The sequence below is a fragment of the Adiantum capillus-veneris genome, chromosome 1, assembly GCF_014529385.1.
Source record: "Adiantum capillus-veneris isolate H3 chromosome 1, ASM1452938v2, whole genome shotgun sequence".
NCBI classification, from domain to species: domain Eukaryota; kingdom Viridiplantae; phylum Streptophyta; class Polypodiopsida; order Polypodiales; family Pteridaceae; genus Adiantum; species Adiantum capillus-veneris.
In genome coordinates this window covers 51,714,573-51,733,944 of record NC_140931.1, presented here as the reverse complement: position 1 = coordinate 51,733,944, position 19,372 = coordinate 51,714,573, and the positions used below count along the sequence as shown (strand labels likewise).

The 19,372-nt window shown below is 40.0% G+C and overlaps 1 pseudogene; it reads left to right on the top strand.

The window, feature by feature from the left end:
- The first annotated feature begins 501 nt into the window (after positions 1–501).
- Positions 502–18,570, top strand: LOC147464731 (uncharacterized; annotated as a pseudogene).
- Positions 18,571–19,372: the final 802 nt, after the last annotated feature.

The following is a 19,372-nucleotide window of genomic DNA, read 5'->3' as shown; positions in this document are numbered from 1 at the left end:
CAGCAATGGTGGGAATTGAGTACCCAACCTTTTCTAAAAAGACTGCATTCTGGTGGACCTCGACAAGGCTTATGAGAGAGGATATAATGGTCCTATGTGGAAGATGTCATGGGGGCTTTGGGCTTTGGGCCTCACCTTTGTCGCCTCATTCGCATACTTGGAGTCATGGATTTATTAAAGGGAGATCCATATATGACAATATCTTGGCAGCAATGGTGGGAATTGAGTACGCAACCTTTTCCAAACAAGATTGCATTCTACTGCAGTTGGACCTCGACAAGGCTTATGACAAGATTGAATGGTCCTATGTAGAAGATGTCATGGGGGCTTTGGGCTTTGGGCCTCACCTTTGTCGCCTTATTTGCATACTTGGAGTTGGCAGCCAGTTAGAGCTCCTATTCAATGATAGAATTGTGGGCTCTTTTGAGTGAAAAGGTCTATTAAGCAAGGATGTCCCTGGCCCCCTTGCTTTTTGCCATCAGATTGCATCCTCTCATCACGATGCTCGAAGCCAGTGCGGCACGAGGGGAGATTCAAGGCGTGACAATTCCGGGCAATAACCAGCTCCTGGCCAAAATGCTTACAGATGATTCGCTCATGTTCTTGAAGGCATGCCCCCAAGTCCTCAAGAGAGCTCTAGAGATTGTGCAAACATTCTCCGTGGCCTCGGGTTCCAAGTGCAATAAAGAGAAGTCAAGGCTTATCTCCCTGTCAGAAAACGACTCTGTCGACCCTTCAGTTTGGTCAGGGGAGATTATCTCAAAAGGAAGTTTATTCAGACACCTAGGAGCCCTCTTAGGGGTGGACATAACCCACAAACAAATATTTCAATGGATTCTTGAAAAAATCAGAACAAAGATGAGAAGGTGGCAGTTTGCTCTCCTCCCTTCCACATTTGGATTAGAGTGATAAATTCTTATATGCTCCTGTACATTGCTTTCCTCAGTCCCATCCTCAAGATGGCTAAGTGCAATTGGAAAGAATTCTTAAGAGCAGTTAAAAGGTTTCTTTGGAAGAACAACACAAAAACCTCCCGTCCATGGCAATGGGCAAGATGGGAGATAGTCGCTCGTCTAGTAGACCAAGGAGGTCTCGGTATTCTTAACCCGGTATCCCATGTTGAGGCCCTTTGTGCCAAAATTATAGTCTCATTGGCTAAACAAGAGCAAGCTTGGGCTATCATGACCACGGAAGCGGCTCGATGCAGCAAATGTGGGATCAAAAGGTGGAAAGTGGAAGGAGGTGATGATACATGACAAACTTCTGTCCCCGAAGTGGTCTTCCCTTAGCTCGGGTGGACTTTCAAGGGACCTGATGAGGAAGAGCAAAAGAGCAGCTGAGGTTTTGGAATGGGGGGAAGTAGCCAGGTATTTCAAGAACCCTAGCTTACACTGTTCCCCCCTGGCCCTCTAAAGTCTTGGGGCCACCACATAGCCCCTATTGGATAGAAATGTCCAAGAAAGTGAATAATAAGGGTCTCATTCGACTAGAGAAATTATGGGACGGCAATAGTAAGAGCTGGAAAACTATTGACTCTCTAGCAAACCAATATCAGCTGAATGGCTTTGAGATCTTGCTAGTCATTAGGGTGATAAAAGAGCTTGATAATGTGGCTATGACAATTTGTGAATCAAAGTTTGAATGGAACGCTTGGAGATGGCCGGAGGGTAGCCTCTTTTGGAAACCTCACTCTAAAGGCATATACCAAGCATTAATGCAGGAGGATGATTGGAGTAGCCCCCTCAAAAAATATGGAAGAGACATTGGCCAAAAAAATGGTGGGAATACTTGACTAGACCCTCCCCAACTAATTCCCCCAGTGGATGGGGAGAACATGTAGTCTAGTAACTTCATCACACTTTTCCAAATTGTGTACCTTCGGGATGAGCAAGCTCCCAAAAACATGATATTGAAGATCATAAACTTGCGGAAAGCATGATGGAAGTCTTCCTGCAAAGATGGGGATAATATTTCTCTTTTTCTTCCTCTCTCTTATTTCAATTATACACATCTTTAATCTCTTTAATCAAACCCACAATTTTTTTTCATAGTACCTTCATCTTTCCCTAGGTCCAAGGGCTTAATTAACACATGCTTTGATACCAAGTGAAAACTGCCCACAACCACCCCGACACCAAAGGTCAAGATGGGGGTCCTTAATAGGTCTCTAGGCCTATCAAAGTCTGAGTCTCAAAGAAAATAATCGAGGGAATAGACCTTTACCATTGGCAATGGCTTGGGACTATAGCCCTAGAGAAAGACCTAGTCTATCTCGCAAGCAAAAACGGGACAAAATCTTAAAAATCCAAAAATATTTTCGGCCCTATAACCTCCACACATGGGCTAAGGTATCCTCATCCAACGTTTTTTTCCCTCTACAAGAGTGAGAGCACAGCTGTTGGTGGACTCCTCTTCCATTGAATAAGTCTTCTATCGTTAGTGCGCCTGAATGGATAGTTATTTCACTAATCAAGTCCATCCGTCCATTATTGACAACCTGAGTCGATCCCCACTTACCACCCCGCACTCACACATAATTTTTTGTTTTCTAATTACTACCACATTATTCTTGACATATAAAATAATGGTTTCCTTTTAACTTTCCCATACAACAGTTTATTAAAACAAGTTATTGAAATCAGCATTAAAAACAGGCTTTCATAAAATAGACATCCTTAAACTTAAGACAATGTATTGTCATATCAAAACTTTTACTAGCACTCTACTTGTCTCAAGATCACATACACAATGGGTGCCCATACACCTCTCCTTATTTAAAAACAAAAGTTTGGGTGCCCATACACCCTAGCCAGTTGCCCACACAAGCGGGCGACTCCCCTAGGATAAAGACCATATCCTAACATTTAAGAAACAATGACATGAACGGAGTAGAGACTCGGCATTCATGGAGGTAGCGGACTGCTCTGAAGCCACATAGCTTCCATTACTCTCCACTTGAGAGAACAATATCAAAATGTCAGGGTGATCTTGAGACAAGCTACCCTAAGGATGGTCAATCAGTTCATTCCCTAGTCACCTAGATGAACCAAGGCATTTCTTTCTTATTTCTCTTCAATCAAATGCTCGGTGTTTCTTGGAAGATTTAATCTTCCGTTCTTGGCCAGTTTACTCAATCCTAGTGATTCTAACTAATACTTAACGTATGCAATGTTAAATTACCTTAAACCTTTATATAAAAAAATTAACTGAACCTTGAGAACTTAAACTCACCTGTGACTGGTCAAGAATTGCAACTTGCTGCACCTCTTCAGGGGACACATGGTCACATCTGAAGGAATGATACTAGGGCCGGCCTCATGATCATGTGTACCTTTGCCCCTCTTGGGCAAAAACTCCTCATCCATTTGATCACTGGTACATGTCCTTTTTGGGGCCTTCTAATATCCTTTAAAAGGATTTTTCAGCCATGAGATTATAATATACAAACTTAACCTCTTAAAAAACCTAGGAGTGGTCCAACAACGTACCCAAGTCCTTGAGTATTCTTATTAGCTGCTCAACTACTTATCTATTTTCCTATTCAATTTCTAGGGTCCAAATTGAATTGTTTTAACCCTAGTAATCTCTTAGCCTTATTTAGGCTATGATATATTCATGTAGGGTTTTTAGAGTATTTCAAAGATCTAGTACTTTTTCCCTAATTATATTAATTATTTCCCTTTTTTCCCTAGTTAATTTTATAGAAAAAATCATACCAAATAAGCCCATTTACTTGGATAATTTATTTTTTTAAGCTTGAGATGATTATCACATATTTCTAATGATGTTTTATACCCATGATAATTTATATATAAATATCTAACTCAATTAGAAAATTTTTTCTCTTGACTTAGGTCAAAAATCAAGGTCTTTTAGCTAAGATAATTATCTAAATTAATTTTTTGTGCTTGATATAATTACCACGGCTTCCTAGTGATGTTTTCTAACTCTGATAATTATCACATATTTATCTAACTTAACTTACTAATTCCCCCCTTTACTTTATATTAAAACTAAGAGTAATTTGGCTAAGATAATTAACTAAACTATTTTTTGTACTTGGTCTGATTACCACAACTTCCTAATGATGTTTCCTAGCTCTGATAATTATCACATAATTACCTAACTTAATTTATTAATTTCCCCCTTTGCTTTATATCAACAATCAGGGTAATTTGCTAAGATAATTATCTCAATTAATTTATTGTATTTTATCTAATTACCACAAATTTCTAATGATTTTTTTTAGCTCTGATAACTATCACATCATTATCTAAGTTAACCTACTAATTTTGTACTTGACCTGATTACCATGACTTTCTAATGATTTTTTTCTAACTTTGATAATTATAACATAATTATCTAACTCACATATTCCCACTTAACTTTAAGTAAAAATAAGCTTAATAACCCTAATAATTAGCAAAATGATTAACTAATTTTTCACATAATTATTGCAGTTTAATAACAGTGTAATGAAGCACTACAAATTATCATAAGATTAATGAAGCTAATTACAATGATTCATGCCTAAATTAGGCCATAAATCAAGCTATTTTGATTAATACAATAGTTAATTAGTACTAATTACTATTAAGAAATAGGAGAATTAAGTTTACATGGATTACTTAGATATAATAAGAGTAATTTATGGTATTAAGAAGCTTAATCATTCCTAATTTACAATTAGCAGAGAGAAAATTAAACCTCGCTTAACTGCTAAGCAATTCACTAATCCTAATTACCTGGATTAATCCTCTTTAAGATTTTTTCTCTTAAGAGGTCTATAAAGATTCTCTCAAATAATGAGAGAAATTCCTAGGAGAATGTATAAAATGAGAGCTTATGGGCCTTTTTATAGCCTTCTGGTGGCCAAGGCTAGTGTGAACAGGGTCTAGGACCAGCCCAGATCAGCCCTACAAAGGAGGAGGTACCCCCAAGCTTCTAGGAACCTTTTGGGGGGTTGCTGGACTCCACATGGGATCACCTATATTGCTTAATGTCCAAGTTACAAACTCACAAAGAACACTTCTGAAAATGGCGGTCAGCTTGTTACAAATAAGCCTTATGCTAACTTGATTGGATGTCTTCAATTTGTTGGCATGAACACTCATCTTGATATTCTATTTGTTGCTAATTATTGGGCAACATCTTGCACCTACTTCTCTCACGCATACACACAACATACAAGGTGATGAAGAAGAAGATGGAGATGGAGCAAGAGAACTCTTCAATTGCACAAATGAGAGAATGAGACATTTTAGGTTTAGATTGACTTTTATATGGGCTCATCTATTCACATTTGGGTACCCACACTTAGTCAATCTTAGCCAAACGTTATATGTTCCAGTTTTAGAGTGCACCTCTCATCAATGATCACTCTTACCCTTTTCCTATTGGACCGACAAGCCCGGTCCTTGACTCAATTAAATAATGATAAGGCGTCCATTGAAGGTGATAGGGTGTCCGTAAGGGTTAACATGTCCCCCTTCCTGATGTAGATTCCGTCCTCAGAAGCTATTGAGATGAAGCCCGTTCATCGAGGTGGAAGAGCATCCGAGTTTGTAGTCTTGAGCCCTCTTCAAACACTGCAAAATCAACCATAAATCGCACAGTAATTGCATTCTCATATACAATTAAAAAGCATATGCAGGGAATAGGCACACAAATTGATTGGTAACAGAATATTAAACAATTTTTTAGCAGTAAACATTAAACCCTAATATAATTAAACGCATAAGCACTTTGTAAAGGTTTAAAAAAAACAAGTCTGGGGTCGCTAATTCAACAGTCGTGAGACACTAGAGGTCAACTTATTAATAGCATGGGCAAGCTTCTCAATTCCCTTTGGTCAATTAAGCTGTTTAATCACGAGAGCAAAGTATTTCATGTTCAAGGGCTGACTAGAGGCTATACCTAGAAGACTTTCTAGTTAAGCTACGATAAAAGGAATTACTTATGAAATCATCACCTGAATTATTCCCTTTTCTTTGACCCCCCAAAGTTTTTTCACATTGATTCATTCAATGTGTGTGCTTATTTTGTATGCCTTGGGCTTTTTGCTTTTCAACGAAAAGCACCGACACTGGGAACCTCTAGGGCTCTGGTACCATAAGCACTACATTTGAGTGAAATATCGAATAAGGATTTTACATTGTTGGCACTTTTGTGTTTTGTTTTTCATTGCCTTTTAATTTTGTAACTTTGGGGGGTCATATTGATACCGTTACCCTCCCCAGGCTCGTCACACTAGTAAACTCCCTTTATAATACTTAAGCTAAAGGTCAATAGGGACTAAGCCCACTACAAAGACCTAGTACATTGCACACAATGCTGCCTAAATCGGAATAAGAACCTAAAGTAACCATTGATTAGTAAGAAGGCATTCCCTATGGTATTAAGAGAAGATCTCTAACACCTAACTTGGTCAAACTAGCTTAGTCAGACTGCTTGTTTCTTAAACCTAGACAAGGAATTATGATAGAGAATCATATTGAAAATCTAATGGTTTAATACTAAATAAATGTGCTGAATATTGTGCTGAAAACACAAGGAATACCTCTAGGAGGCCCATCAGTGGGAAGAGGCACCAACCTTTATTGAACACAATCACACAACATAATGAACCCTAACCTAATTATTTGCACCCCCTAGAGAGTCAGGGGAATAGGATATTGAATAGATGGGCAGTAGCCCTAGGTCTAAACCCCTATCTTCGTCATCATCAAGAAAAACAAAGTCATCATCCATGAGACCATACGTGCCATCCGTGTAATCATGTAACTCTTCCTTATCATTAGAGGCACAAAGGTTCACTAAGAACGTCACTAGGCATCTATAGTCATCTTGGTCAAGAGGGTAAGCTTGTGAAATCGGAGAGACGTCCTCTACTAAGTATGGGTCAATCATGGTCAAGAGACGTATCAGACTTTCTATTTCCTCGAAATTCTTCTCACTCGCTAGCGTATCTAATCCCATTCACAAGCAAGCACGGGGTAGACTATGTGAAACACTTGTGAAAGTAAAGAGGGTACCTCTCACCCAAGGTAGGAGTGGATGACTCTAGCATACTAGCCATATCTGTACACATAGATAGATGATGTTTAGAGTGCAATCATTATAAGGGTTGTGTCAAAAGGTCGTGTCCTTGTGCATAATATGTCATTATGATTCTTACGTCCTGTACTAGAATTTGTAGGTTTCCAGATTATAGTTTGGTGGCTCTTTCTCTTTTACTTTTTCCTTTTTGTCTTGAGTATAGAGCTATATATGTACATTCCCTAGGATTGAAAGATTGAGAGGTCAGGGAGGAAGGTTAAGAGGGGAGCAAGTGAATAATGGATGTCAGCAAACACTCTCCCCTTCCTTGGGTAGATCATACCTTTTGGAATGATGTTGTCACCCTTTGAAACCAATTGTTCCAGTTGGTAATAGGTGGGGATTTTTCCCATTAGTTTTCTATTACCTTAGGTGTCTCATCAAGTTGTAAGGGTGGTAAGGTACTCTCCCAGGAAAAAATTTGAAGTGGTTCCTCAGGTGATTCTTGGACAATGGGAGGTGTGGATTCCTTTGTAGCTTCATGGAGGTCCACTATTGTAGGTGGAGGTTGTGGAGAAGCTTTTACCTCTATGGATGCATTACATGAGGAGCTAGAATCTTGGCGGGATTCCCCCCTTCCCGAGCTAGGTGGAATAAATTGGTTTTACCTTGGAACCCAAACGAGCTTTGGAAGCATTCCGTGATCTTTTCCTTTCCACGATCTGCCATTGGCTTTGGATTTACATTGTTTGACTCACATGGTTCTGTAGGTGATAGGGAAAGGCACATTTTACGTTTAGTTATCCATATTTTCTCATTTCCACCATAGTACCCTTGGCCTTCTAATAGTTGTTTTGGAATCCAATGTGATTTGGTCTTGACTCCACTAGAGTGCACTCTTGGTTTTCTATGAGAAGTTTTTCTTGAATTGGGTGTAAGGGTGGAGGTATTTGGAAGTAAGGCCGTTGCAACCCATTGATATGTACTCATAGGTGGTGCATGTTGAGTCCTTGTAATATTACTTCTCATTGCAAGTGTTGAAGTGCTAGGTTCATGGACAATTGACAAAGACGAGTTAACCACTTTGGTTTGTGGATCTTGGCTATCTTGCAACTTCACTAGAGTTTGCAATGTAGGTGACTTTTCTTCAATGGTAGGGGTAAGAGTTGGTGGCCGTGTCGTGACACTAGAAGTACCCCAATCAATAGTGCATTTGGTTGCCAACATCCATGTGCGTCCAAGGTTTATGTTGCCCTCCATAGTTCCCTCAGGCATGACCAAAAAGCTCTGAACTATGCTTCCTTTGTCATAGACAACAGGGGACTGAAGGATTCCAGGAATATCAGTTTTCTTTTTATTAATTCCCTTGACTTGCATTGTACTCTGGGATAGGGTCAATTTCCCTAATTGACACCAAACTCCATATGATAACAAATTGTGCTTAGCCCTTGTATCTAATAAGGCATTATATAGCACTCTCCCAACAACTTTTTGTTACAATGCTGACTCCCGCACCACCATCAAGGACTCCCTCACAATTAATCCTTTAGTAGTGATTGGTAGGGTTGCATTAGATTCATCACCTTCAAAGTATTGCCCCAACTTGTTAACGGGTATTCCCGGGGGATTCACTATGGATTTTTGTATGGTATCACGTGAGTGTACAAGAGGGGGGTTTTTAAAGGTTAGACATAAGCGTATACAACAGGGGTAGCCCTCCATTATTTCATGCTCGTACCATATACATAAGGGAGGGGGGGACCCACCGGGGGGGGGGGGGGGGATATTAAGTGCTTGTGCCATAAGACACATGCCCTAACAAGCCAATTAAAGAATCTTTCACATGAGGGTGTTGTTCTTGGTATTTCAAAGAGTTGATTTACTCCACTAGAAAACTAAGATAGCTATACCAATGAGAAGATATGGAACCTCCCTGTCCTCTCCCTTAGCTAACATCTTTAAGACTTTTTCAACAAGCTTCTAGATTTGTTGGGGTCAATGCTACCATAAACTTGACTATTCTTCTTCTATGTAGTCACTAGGCATCAGTATCTTGGACATTCAAACCCCCATTAGCCTCGTCAACATCATCATCATCAATACCACCATCTGCATAGCCTTTGTCTCCACATCTGCATCCTCATTTTATCTATTGTTGTCTTCTTGCACATCATTCAAGTCACTCTTCTCTTCTTCTTGTTCGTATGCAAACTCAGTAGAAACATCAATGGCATGATCAAGAGATTCTCCTGCACCCATGATACCAGCTTTACAACCATCATTGTAATCTATAATAAGTTTCCCAATCTTTTTCTGTGCATGCAATGTTTAGTAGCTTTTCAAACTCTTTCTTCTTATCTAGATCCTTGGTGTTGTCATTCTTAAGGACAACTAGAACTTTATCAGCTACCCTATGTAAAATATCTTGGGGTTGGTCGCCATATTTTTGTGGCATGAGGTTCAAAAGGGATTCCCTCTCGTGTATCTCCAGAGTAGGGGGGCCTCAATCATGTGATACGCTTATGTATCATCAAGTTGACTGTAATGTCCCCAACCCCGACTACACCAAGATTGGGATGGGATCCTTGACAGGTCTCTAGGACTTATAAAAATCGGAGTCTCTAAACAAGAAAAATCCAAGGAATAGACCTTTACCATTGACAATGGCTTGGGTCTATAGCATTAGAAGCAGACCTAGTCCTGTCTCGCAGCGAAAACGGGACAATGTATTCAAACGGCCCACAAAAAAAATTTCATATTCCGGCCCTATAACTTCATCATTCAGATTATGGTTTCCTTAGCCAACGCTTTTTTCCCCCTAACATATGTGAGGGCACAACCGTTGGTGGATTCCTCTTCCAAGTGAGTAGTTTCTAAAACGTTTTAGTGCGCGGGAATGGATAGTTACCTGACTAATCAATCCACCCTTCCATGATTGACAACCTTAGTCAATCCCCACTTACCACCCCGCACTCACACGAAAAGAAAGTTTTTTCTTTTCAAAAGTTACAGTCAAATGTACCTGCAAATTTGGGGGGTTTGCAGTGCCATATAAGCAAATTAAAGTGTAGCACATCTGTATTGTTTGTCAAGGATAAATTCTCATTTCAGTGGGGGAGGAATGTCAACCCCTAAACATTTTCATTGATTGTATCAAGCTAGGGTTAAAATTAGCTACTTTAGGACCATGTTTAAGATTGCTTTTGTTAGATTTAATTTTGCTCTCATAATATTTATGAGTTTTGTGCATTGTAGGAGCATATACATCTAATTAGCTGCATTAGTATCGTGTTTAAGCTTGCTTTTGTCAATTTTACTTATTGTCAAATAATATTTATGATCTCCATTTGGAAGCACACTCGTGATGGGTATTAGCCTAAAACTATGGCCTAAACCTATGAGTTCCATTTGAAAGCACACTCGTGATGGGTATTAGCCTAAACCTATGGCCATAGTACTAGATTCCATAAGTTGTTGCTAGTCTCTTTCTAGTCAATCTTGTAGGGTAATATCTATATAAGAAGAGGAAATTGAAATAACTATAGTACACAAGTGTGAAGATTGGATATCTTGGTTGCCCATCTTTAAGGATAAATCTAGAGTTTGAGACTTGTTGATGTAAAGTTTTGAAGTCTTTTGGGACGGTCTTTACGATCGTGTGAGAATGTGAGTTTAAAGAAGATATCAAAAAAATGTTTTCTTATGTGTTTCAACATGCCTCATCATGGGAGATGTGGGCAACAAAATTCATGGGACTTGAAGAAGTGGTTGCTAGAGAGGAACTAAGAGAGAGAAGAAATTTTAAGCTCGAGACTATTGTCAAGATAGATCTTAAAGGATTGTCCTTATGACATTAAAATTTATCCTCTTAAGAGAGTGAGTGTGGGATCAAGACTTAAATACCTTAATTGATTTTGTTTTATTTTAATAAGGAACCAACAAGTTAAAAAGAAATTGAAATTTTTCAGTTCTGATCTAGAACATTATGAGGGAAGAGTCATGGGATGCATGGGGGTTGCCAGAGAGAGAAAAATAAAAGCAGGGGAGGAGAAGAAGAGAGTTGAGGGGGGTTGCATGGATGTGCATCCTCCCATGGGGAGGGTGCATTATCCTGTGTGTAGAGAGTGAGAAAAAAAAGAGCTTTGTCATTGTGTAGCACTAAGCAAGAGCAAGAAAGGGGAGAGGAGATTGACAGCAGAGTGGGAAAGGTTTTTTGTGTGAGTGTGTGTATGTGTGTATTTAATTGAGAGAGAGAGAGAGAGAGAGAGAGAGAGTGATAGAGAGGAATCACCACAGGAATTAAAGAGAGAGGGAAAGCTAGAGGTAGAATTGAGTAGGTTTGGAGCAGTGTTCCTTATGTGTGTGTGTGTGTGATTTTGATGATTATGCGCGCGTGTGTGTGTGTGTGTGTGTGAATGTTTTTTGATGATGCATTCTTGTGTGTATGCTTGATATAGTATATGTGTGTATGAGAATTAGTCAGAGAAAGAGAGAACCATTCCATGTAGCATAGAAATTTAGAGCAAGAAGAAAGAGAAATAAGTTGATTAAAGAGAGAGTAAGAAATTGATTGGAAGGCAAATTAACATAGGTGGGGTGTGTGTGTGTGTATGTCAGCATGTGGGGTGTGTGTGGGTGTGTGTTCAAGGGTGTGTTTGTGCGAGAGTTGTATGTGTATTTGGGTGTATGAGCCAAAAAGGGAAATTGTGAGAGAAAGAGATATAGAGAGAATTGATGGTAGTATAGAAACCTACTAGAGAGATGTAGAAAGAGACCAAGACAAAGAAGCAGAGCTAGAGAGATGTATGAGGATGTATTAGCATACATGATTGTGTGCGTGTATAAGTGGGAAGATTGTGTGTGTATCAGGTAGCAAGAAACATTGAAAATATTTGAGTGTCATGGGCAAGAAAGAAGAAGAGAAATTATGTTCTAGAGAGAGAACCATTTCAATAGTGAAAGAGAGAATTTTCAATTTTCAAACAAGTAAAGGAAAACCGACAAAGATGAACGAGATCACAACTTGGTGAACAACGATGAAAGTTGTCAGGACAAGGGTTCTGTAGGGGCAAGGCCCAAACCTAAGGACTAGGATGGTCATGGACTTCGGCCAAGGGCCGGGCTAGACAGTGTGGACAGGGGATCCATCTAGGGCAAGGGGCTAGGAGCCCGCCTATATAATGGGGGGTTGGGAGGAGGATCTCAGGCCTAGATTCCCTAGTTCTTACATTGGTATCAGAGCTTAGGTGGCCTAGGAGGTCTCTCTTCCACTCTCTCTCTAAGCGTTCTCACTTTTGGCTCCTAAAAGGAGGGCTTTAAGGTGTGAACCATGATCTTTTTAGAGATTTTCCCAAAATAGCAGTCGTTTTTGTCTATTTCGGGTACTGTTTCCCGATTGGGACGCCTCTGTGTGGTGCACGAAACTATGCAAGCTTGGGCTTGGGAGGACGGCCATGGCTTCAATGGTTGGATTCCAAGAGATCTTGGTCTAATTGCTGTTGTGCAAGGCGCACACACCTCCCCATCCTTCCACGATTTCTCAACACGCTGTCTGCACAAAAATCGTCAAATTTTGTTTTCTTTTTCACATGGCATGGTCAAAGATTTTGGTTTTTTGAGCCTTTTCCCTTCTTGGTGGTCTTTCCCACAAGAACAGCAAGTCACAAGCAAGAACCTCCTTGATCGGTGCAAGCATCAAGCCATGTCGGCTTTCCCTTTGAGCTTGACGGCTCACGATTCCGCTCAGTCCTTGCAGAATTTCCAGATTTTTGAATTTTTACACTTGTGACGGTTTCGCTTGGCGTTTAGGCACCATAATTGTTCACCGATTATGGAAGCTTTCAATTATCAAGCTTCTTCAAAGCGGTGACGATTCAACCATCTCGACTACAAGATTTCAATCCTCTTGCAAGCCAACGACGATTTTTCGAGGTTTGCTTTCTACACCGATTTTGCAAGTTGTTTCTTCTTTGACGGTCAGTTGCTACGACGCACAAGTGGAGTTTGCAAGGCTGCTATACTTTGTGAGTGCTCTCAATATCAGGTATTTTTTCTGAGTACTTCTTTCACCGCACTCTGGCAGTCTAAGAGTCTTGCTGACACCCACATGCATGAGCACGTTGGCACACAAGGGTAAGGCCCAATTAATGATACGTTGCATACTCTCACTGCGAAAGAGGTGGATGACTTGTTAAAGAACTTTAAACCACCAGTCTTTAAGGGCGAAGACCGAGACCGCAATAAGGATGCAGTGAACATCTTTCTCAGCAAATGGGATGGAATTCACGCCTTACGGCGTACTCCGGATGCATTCAGATCTCTACATACAAGCTTAACTCTGGAAGGTAAGGCCTACAAATGGTGGATGTCTCTCAAGGAGAAGAACATCAAGAGTTGGGCAGCCTTTGAAGCAATGTTTAGCAAGGAATTTTTGCCTACAAACGAGGGCGATCGGAATTGGACGGCTTGGGACACATGTTCCATGCGCCAATACCCATCACTCCTTGAATATATCTCTCACTATCGGGACGTTATCCTCAATTTGGAAGGCTTGGATACCTTTCAACAAGTACGAGGGCTCATACGAGGTCTTACACCCGAGCTTAAGAAGTATGTCAAGACCCAAGACCCTAAAACACTTGAGGAAGCCATAGTGAAAGCACATATTCATGATGACTCTGATGAGAAGAAACCACATAATAGTAATGTGCCTGCTAGTATACATGGTAATACACGCACTCAGTACGGGCACAATAAAAGAAAATTTCTAGTTGCTAATTCAGATGCATCTAAAAAACCCAAGGGGTCCAGGGGTCCTCTCTTTCTTGAGGATTTTGATAAAGCCAAGAAAGAGAAGTTATGTTTTCAGTGTTTAGGAAGAGGTCATGGAAAAAAGGATTGTCCCAACGGGAAATCTGCTGCTCAGGGGAAGGAGAAAGCAGTGCACACGGTGCACCTACTGCCTCTTGAGTCTTCCTCAAAATTCTCCACAGTGGAAGTAACACACATTGAGGTGGTGCATCAATGCTGTCTCACAGCTTCCATGTGGCAACAAACCTTTGGACCACATGAGTTAGTACATATGCACGAATATCTGCAAGGGCACAAGGTGCATATCTTGGTAGATGATAGTGCTACTCACAATTTCATCAATTATGGATTGGTGAAAAAGCTCAAACTGCCTCAAACTCCGAGTACCCACCGCTACAAGGTAGCAATGATGAATAGACATGATACTGAAATATGGGATACTCAATGCGGAGCTGTTCCATTGGAAGTACAAGGGTACTCTACTTGTTTGGATTTTCAGGTTATAAACATGAAAAGGGCTGATGTGGTTCTTGGTAGGGAGTGGTTGCATAGCCTAGGACCATCATTGAAGCGTAGCTATGAGCACAACAGCTTGATGTTTGAATCCCATGGCGCACATGTGTTGTTGTTAGGAGAAAAGGATATACCTTCATCACCACTGATTTGTACTGCTGAGCTTATGCAGCTCATTTCTGATAATGAAATAGATCAGGTTTTCTTGTGTTACTCACTCTCTCATTTTCTTTCTAACATTGAGTCTGTTGAGGGTTTATACAACCCAGTTCTTCACCATGGGCTTCGCCTATCCTTTTAGTAAAGAAAAAGGACGGTAGTATGCGCATGTGTACCGGGGCTTAAATGCGGTTACAGTTAAGAATAAATACCCATTGCCAAAAGTAGATGAGTTATTTGATAAGCTAACTCATGCTCGCATTTTTACAAAAATCGACTTGCGGTCAGGATATCACCAAGTCCGTATTTGGCTTGCCGATATACCTAAGACTGCATTCCAAACACGGTTTGGACACTACGAGCTTTTGGTGATGTCCTTTGGGTTAACCAATGCGCCCGCAACATTCATGACACTTATGGATAATGTTTTGAAGCCATATTTGGGCAAATTTGTCATTGTTTTCCTCGACAACATTCTAGTTTATAGTGCTTCTGAAGAAGAACACTTACAACATCTCAGCAGGTATTTGAGTTGTTACGCACAAACAAGTTATATGCCAAGGAATCTAAATGTGATTTTCTCAAAGATGAAATTCATTATTTAGGGCATGTTATTTCAGCTAACGGCCTATACATGGATAAATGCAAAGTGGATACCATCAGGAAATGCCCTCCTCCTAAAAATCTGGAAGAAAAAAAGCAGGCATTGTCGTGCCTTTGTGTATCTAAAGAACTGTGTGAAAATACTTTGTGCTAAAATTACTTTGCTTGGCAATGGCTTCCAAATAGTGGGAGTTTTTTTGCTTCTGAAGGTCGAGAATGGTACGTAAGCAGTGGAGATTCTGATGGTGCTGATAGCATGGATTTTGAAGGCGGTGAGACCTATTGAAGATTTTTGTCTTGTTCTACTTACTGTTTTTCCTTGGCCAAACTCTTTAAGAATTTGTATCATCGAATCTATTGTCGATCGGCATTATGAATGTGTTACTCATTGTGAGATTGTTCGATATTATTGTCTAATCATGCTTACTTTGATTATTGTTATGGAAATGTGATGGTTGCTTCGCTGATTCTCTTCTTGTCGTCTTGTTTTGTTATTGAGTGATCGTGTAGTCTTGGTTTTTTGCTCGCGTTCCACCAAGCCGTTCTTGGTTTTTTAAAATCTAGCTTTCATAACCCTCGACATGTTTAAGCAATGAGCATACACACCTAGGATTTCTTTCACATCGTCGCATTGTGCCTTCTCTCCATGAACATAGGCTTACACGGCTACAATCCTTCTACTATATGGTTCAAAGGTCGAAATGGCTTGATCATTTCATATGCATGTGCTGTGCGACACACCTAAGATTTCTTTTGTGTCCCCGCATTGTGGCTTCTCTCCATGAATATAGGCTTGCACGACTACAATCCTTTTAATATGTAGTTCAAAGATCAATGTTCTAGGTCATATTTGCGGATACATACAAACGTTTCTTAAGTTTGCTAGCTTTTAAGAAACCAATTGGTAGGACACTCTTGAGTAATCATACTTGGTCAACATGCTCTCCTTTCAATAGGCCATCTATCGTGTATACAAGCGTTTCTTAAGTTTGCTATCTTTTAAGAAGCCAATTGGTAGGCCAGTCTTGAGTAATCATACTTGGTCAACATGCTCTCTTTTCAATAGGCCATCTATGGACTTATGGTCATCATATTTTGTGTTAAACTTCCTTTCATCATAACTAAGCTACTTATGTAATATATGAGGATAAGAATTATTATCTTGTCTTGTGTCATGTCATCTACGGTGGTTAATATCTCGTCATTATCGTTGCATAATCATTGACCATATCTCTCTCTCTGTCTCTCTCTCTCTCTCTCTCTCTCTCTCTCTCTCTCTCTCTCTCTACAACACACACAGACATACATACACTTGTATCGCAACAACATTTGCCACTCTCATATGATTACCACCTTCCTATAATTGAAAGCGCCTCTTTGTCTTCTAGGTGCTTTGATATACAAGGAGTAGTTATACGGCAAGGTTGTCACCTTGAACAGTTCGTGTGACAAATGAGTGCTTGTGTTTCTACCTATCATTATTAAAATTTTCATTGTATATGGAAGGTGTTAGGTGCTCATAATTAATTTTCTACAGAGCTTCGAAGGTTGGCAGAAGGTACGCTTATCTCAAGCGATAAACGTTTCGACGCGCCCCCAAATGCTTGCACATCAGCAGTGTCTTACAAAAGATCGAAGCAGGACTTTCATAGGCCTCACAAGCCTACTGCACGCGCATTGTTTCATTTGAACGACCCGGTGAACTCTGCATGTGAGCATTCATTATTGGAAAAACATGTCTTTCTGAGAGTGATTTCATCAACTCATAGAGTTGTTTGTTTTTGTTGCTATCTTTTGGATTATGTAGACAAGCAACCCGTGGTGGAGCACATTAATATCAAGAAGGAACCATATGTTGAAACAATTGTTCTATCCCATGCGCTAAACAAGCCAACACCTCTTGATATTGAGCCTTTTTCTATTGAGCCTCCCTTGCCACTCCAAGAAACAATTGTCCCAAACCCTATTAAGGACATACCTCTTAACAATGCCAACGATCCGAGCCCGATTGAAATTGAGCCTTTTGTTCAACCTTCTGGCTTGTATGGATTGGGTGAATCATCTCAACTAGATAAGAAGCCTATTGATCTTAGCATTGTTCTATTTCCTCAAAGTCTTCTCCCACAATTCTTGATCACTCATATCTCTGACTCAAGCCCACGATTCTGTATTGAGGGCCAGATATTGAATCTATATGGAACCTACAAAGTTAGTCTTGACCAACTAAAATACAACCGTTACTTGAATCTTGACTTGGTTGATGAAGAATGCATCGACACTATTACGGTGGTGATCAATGATCCATACATATAGCTCTACGTAGACAAGCTCCACCTCATTGAATTTGTTCACATTGACAGCCCAGTTGTTAGATGAAAAAATAGGGCAGATGGGAGGTCAGCACTGTATTCCTTGTACATCGATGCTACTACTGCTGTAAGCACAACAAAACCTTTCATCGTGTCTCTTACATTTACCCCTGATTGCAAGATACGTGCATTTCTTGATGAGATAGGTGCACAACAATCTTCGAGTGGACGTTCTCAATTGAGCACACTTGCTTTTGTTATTTTACAAAAGCACAACTCGCAGTCAAGATTTGGTGGGTCTGTTGGTGACCTTCTGATTGCAGATGGTCCTCTCCCATCATATAGGGCATTTGTAAAAATTGACCTATCTTGCTTATTTTTTTTTTCTCTTTTATTATACATTTGAAATCTTCCATGATATATTGATGCTCTTTTTGATTTTGTTTCCATATTAAATCTTTTCCTGTAGCTGAGTTTTGTGAACTCTCGCAAAGATGATTGCCAAAAATTGCTTCAAGAAATGGTTGTTGATGGCCCTGTAATGTGCGTTGCAAGAAACATCGGTGCATTCCTTGCCAAGGCCAATAGCTTGTCAATACTGGATGTTACAATTCTAGTGCCTGTTCGTAGTGCACGCCTCAGAGAGGAGCTTGCCGCCGTCTTTCAGGCTCAAACAGAAAATTTGGGCTACAATCGTGAGGTGTACTCATATAGCATATAGTGATATATCAGAAGTGACTTCTCTCATTTTCTTACATAGTTGCCTTGTCCAGGTTGTTGGCACCCTTCGATTCGTCAACTTCAATATGTGCTGTTGGAGAAGCATTGTTCGAATTGTAAATCCACAAAAGTGTGTAGACTTAGGCAGGCACCTTATTGTGGATTTTGCAATAACAACACCACAATAATCACAACACCGAAGTTGGAAGCACATATTGCAACAAAAGACAAAAAACTTCTTGATGTGCAAGTTATTGGTGCAGCAGCCGATTTAGTGCTTGCATTGAATAGAACCTTCAACCAAATTTACACTGAGTCCGTTTCCGAGGCAAGAGATATCTTGGCAACAACCTCACGGTTTGGCCGTTTCAAAATCAACGCGAGTGGCCACGTGGTGGCGTATCAAACTGAATCTTAGTCTTGTGAATGTTTGCTTTTCATTACTAGCTACCCTTTACTTTTCTTGCTTGTTCTAACTATATCCTCAAACAAGACCAATGCTTCCATCCTCTATTTCTTTGTAACGTGCTTTTGCACACTTTTGGTTGTGGTTCTAAGTATTGTGTTTATGCTTGTAAGTATTGTTCGCTTCTTCCGCGAATTGAGAACTCAAAACATTTCTGTATTTCTCTTCTCTTCTCTCTCTCTCTCTCTCTCTCTCTCTATCGATCTAGAATCAAATACAAATATGCACACATAGATACACAAAACATTCTCTCTCTCTCTCTCTCTCTCACACACACACACACACACACACACACACACATTCTTCTTCTTCTTCTGTGTGTGTGTGTGTGTGTGCGTGTGTGTGTGTGTGTCCATTGCTTGTAAAGCAACACACAAGCTCTCTCTCTCTCTCTCTCTCTCTCTGTGTGTGTGTGTCTACTCCTCAATTCCTCTCTCTATCTATCAATTATATGCAAAACAACAAACACTACTATCTTCCTCTCTCTATAATGGAAAATCCTATTGGTTTCAATATTCCAAAAGAGATAGACATTGACATGCTATTTATGCAAACACATCCTCTTAATCAACAATCGTTTCTAGCACTCCATAGTGTATCGCAAATAAACTTAAGCTTTGAGTCATTTAGACTTATAATGCAACAATGCTTGTTTGAGAACCACTTAACAAATTCTATCACACACTCTTCAGCTTCATTCTTCTTTGGATCACAGCTAGAGTCATTCAGTGAAAGAGCTATACAATTGTATGCT